This window comes from Amblyomma mixtum, chromosome 4 (genome assembly GCF_055824585.1).
Source record: "Amblyomma mixtum isolate Tamu chromosome 4, ASM5582458v1, whole genome shotgun sequence".
In the NCBI taxonomy this organism is placed as follows: Eukaryota; Metazoa; Arthropoda; class Arachnida; order Ixodida; family Ixodidae; genus Amblyomma; species Amblyomma mixtum.
In genome coordinates this window covers 127,029,748-127,033,773 of record NC_143015.1, presented here as the reverse complement: position 1 = coordinate 127,033,773, position 4,026 = coordinate 127,029,748, and the positions used below count along the sequence as shown (strand labels likewise).

General features: G+C 46.7%; 1 pseudogene; it reads left to right on the top strand.

Moving 5' to 3' along the window:
- The first annotated feature begins 296 nt into the window (after window positions 1–296).
- LOC149348173 (allatostatin-A receptor pseudogene) lies at window positions 297–1,866 on the top strand (annotated as a pseudogene).
- The last annotated feature ends 2,160 nt before the right edge of the window (window positions 1,867–4,026 follow it).

Genomic DNA, 4,026 nt, shown 5'->3' with positions numbered 1-4,026 from the left:
TATTTATTTTTGTTTATTTATTTCACTTGGCACAAACCCCCAAACACCGTAAGTTCTTGTCGGGGGTTTTATTGAAATAATGCTTCCGATCTAACATCCGCCCATTTGATCGACATACATCTGCTGTATATACACAGGATACTTCTCAAGCAGCGACGGTTTCTCTCCGTTTTTTTTTTGGTTTGGCCTTGCCGACTATCGTAAAGATAAAAGAGGCGCCATAGTTTGCGCCAAGTCTTCTTGGAATGAGAAATATTCTAATATTTGCTTGCTGCTTTTTTTTTTCTTTCAGGTTCTGCCGAAAGACTCTCGGAGAAATCCCTGGTCGCCATTGACGGGCAAATAAAGAGAGAAGCTGCTGCTTGAGAGTCATGGATGAAGGTTTCACCACTTTAAGGGCGCTGTCAGCTGCAGACACAGTAAACAGGAGCGAAGTCTTGCAAGACCCTACTTTCGCGATATCACTCGCAGCCGTGACGTCGATGTTGACTCAACTAGCGCAAAATACGCTGCTAGGAACTTTTTCTCCGACGTCTTGCAACATTTCGGGAAACGTCTGTCAATCAGGAGTAAACAATAATTCTTCTGGGCCGCCTTTCCTAAATGTCCAGGAACAGGCCGACTATGAGGACAGCTATGGTGAGACAAAGACGGTAGAAGATGTGCTGGCTATCGCCGTACCCATCCTCTTTGGTGCCATAGCCGTGATTGGATTCTTCGGAAACGCCCTAGTCGTCATCGTCGTGCTTTGCGACCCGCAGATGCGTTCGACTACAAACATTCTGATCATCAACCTCGCCATGGCCGATCTTCTATTCATCGTCTTCTGCGTTCCGTTCACGGGCTGGGACTACACCCTCAACCACTGGCCCTTTGGGGACGCATGGTGCCGGATCGTGCAGTACCTGGTTATCGTCTGCGCGTACGCAAGCATATACACCTTGGTCCTGATGTCCCTGGACAGGTTCCTGGCCGTGGTTCATCCTATCAAATCTATGTCAATAAGGACGGAAAAGAATGCCAATATAGCCATACTCCTGACCTGGATCATCATCCTGGCAGCATGCGTTCCAGCACTGTTCTCCCATGGAGTAATATTCATAGAAGACGCCTACTCTTCGTGTACCTTCAGGACCGACTTGGGCTACAACATAGCTGCCTTCCAGATATCCTTCTTCATGTCTTCGTTCGTGGTCCCGTTGTCCATCGTCTTCGTGCTTTACGTCCTGATGCTGAAAAGACTGTGGCTCGGAACCGCCCCAGGAGGAAGAATCAGTGCTGAGAGCATGAGGTCCAAGAAGCGCGTCACCCGTCTCGTCGTGGTCGTGGTGGTGGTGTTCGCCTTCTGCTGGTGTCCCGTGCAGGTCGTGCTGGTGCTCAAGAGCGTCAACCTCTACGGCAGGAAGATGAATGTTCCCCGCATCGTTGTGCAGATAGCGTCCCAGATTCTAGCCTACACCAACTCATGCGTAAACCCTTTTCTGTACGCGTTCTTGTCGGACAACTTCCGCAAGAGCTTTCGAAAGGTGATCTTCTGTGGCCGGAAGAACTCTGGCGGCTCATTGCTCGCCCGAGCTCGCACGCTCGACGACGTGGACAGGCCGAAGAGGCAGAACACCGCTACCGGAGTGAAAAATGTGCCGAAAGCTTCCAATGATATCTTGTGATTGCTCGGCGATGTGGATTCAGCTAATTGACAGCTCAAAACAGCTCCAAAAGTTCAGAGCAAACAACCCTCTTAAAGCCATCCCATCGTCGCTTTCAAGGCTCACTTCTGCTGACCCTTGAGCTCTAGCACGTCGCTTCTGGACGGGGTGCGACAGGGAAGATGTGCGATAACAACGTGCTGTGCCCCGGTATTGACTATGTGCTGGCCAAGTATGAGAAACGCAATATTTTTGTATGTTCTGTTTCCCATTAAGCCGAAATGATGCGAACGTGGTGAATGGAGCTCTGGTGTCGCTTTTTGCTAGGTTAAGAAGGTTTACAACATTATTGCAAAATTTGTTGGTATGAAACGAGACTGAGATCTGAAGAAAACACATCAGGGGACGCACTTGCCTGTTCTAACGGCCATATCTTGCCAAATTATGTGAGGGTGTTCCTCGTGAGCAAATGCAGAAGAAATGAATGGAATGTTCGTGTGTATTCTGTATTGTAAAAATACCTAGACCACATGCGCCAAGTCAAAATAGTTACAACATTCAAAAGGCTCAAGCAGCACTGTAAAAAAGAAGTCTACCGATCTTTACTTCAGTGTTTGTGCATGTCTAATGAACGTCTCCAGTTCACTAGCTCAAAACCAAGGTTTTCTCGAAAGTGGAAACTAGATAACTCATGGTTACTTGGAGACTTGTGCCATTCCTTCTTAAATAAATATACAGAACTACATCAAAATGTTCTCTTTTTCCAGCGGCAGTACTGATGCGATGCAACCTGAGGGGCTTCAAGACTGGAAGCTGCGCCTGTTTGTTGTAAAGGTCACAGTTAAGGGCTCCTAATTTATTGCTACAGTCGTTGGTAATATCAGTACAACTAAAGTCTTCCTGTCAATAACAATATTGTGAATATCGAGACCCCGGTAACGTTACTTCAACTTTTCATGTGGATCTTGCACGGATCTTTAGAGCCGAAAGCACAACCTAGTGAAAAATAAGAAGAGGCAGATTACCACCATGTATTACCCGTTTGTAGCCAGCCGTCTGCAGTGCACCTCTAAAAGCACAGCAGTTCTGAAACGATCATGTACAACCTACAATTCTTCATACATATCTTCACAGCTCTGCTTGAAAATACAACGCGTATAATTTTATTACGCGAACGCACGATGCTTTGTGCTGAATATTACGTTTGTTGCAAACGCGAAGAACGCAAAATAAAGAGTGGTAGGCTCTTACCCTAATTAAACTGCGGAGACGTGCAAAGGCATGTGTTTAGGCTTGTTGCCTTATCGGTTTGCTGGATGGATATATGGATGGATGGATGGATAGGAGCGCCCCCTTTGAAACGGGGTGGTGGCAATTGCCACCATGCTCAGCTTTTCTTTTTTTATATTTTTTGTTTACTGTGTTGGCAATTCTCATTAAGAATCGCCATCACCTTTACCTACGGTTTCCTACAATTCTAACCTTATGTCACATCTCTGCTTTTCAGCCACCAATCCTCCAATGGCGTTTTGCTAACTTCCACTGCAGATTTATTTACATGACCATTGTTATCTTTAAACCCTAGGGCCTCACGAAGAGTGACTGTGCCTGCATCGACATCCGGATGGATACCGTCACATTTGATCATGAGGTGTTTCCTGATAGGCTTTTCTGGGTCGTCAGCACCTCTGGCTACGATATCTCGCGACGATGTTAAACTTTGTTTAAGCTCTCAACGACGTTAAGCCTAGCTGTTCACGCCCCAGATGGCAGTTGATGAAAACGGCGATGTGCAGTGCACAGTTCGACAGTGTGTGCCAGTTTAGCACGAGGCGTGATCGGCTGCGGCGATAGTACAGTGCTCTCGTGCAGTGGCCAGTGGAGCTGACTTCTTCGCGCTGCCGCGGTTTCGAAACCAAGGACGCCACGATATTTTTGTATGTGTTTCACACCATGAAGTAGTGCTTTCCCACTGAATTATTCTACAAAAAGGAGCGGATTCAAAACCACGATTTGAGCTCTATTTTTATTTTTGCCTGTGAAATAGTGCTTACAAGATTGTGTGACAAGAGCAAAGGCTCTATTTCGAGCAGTGTTAGTGCTGCTCTCACAGAGATATTATAACTGCAGTCTGTTCCTGCCAAATCTTCGGCTAAGGTGAGTACTTTCGAAGCACCAGATGCAGCTTTGGTTCTTTCCTGGTAGGCTTCTTTGCCGCCTGTACACAAGGCGGGGCTCACAAAGCGCGCGGCTCGGCGGTCCTTGGGTAAATATCAGTCGGAGGAAGCGTCAGCACCTAGATAAGAGGCCTAGTTGATTTTTTACATTTACTACAACAAATATAGACTCAAATTGCATGGACCTTATTAACCCTAACAAC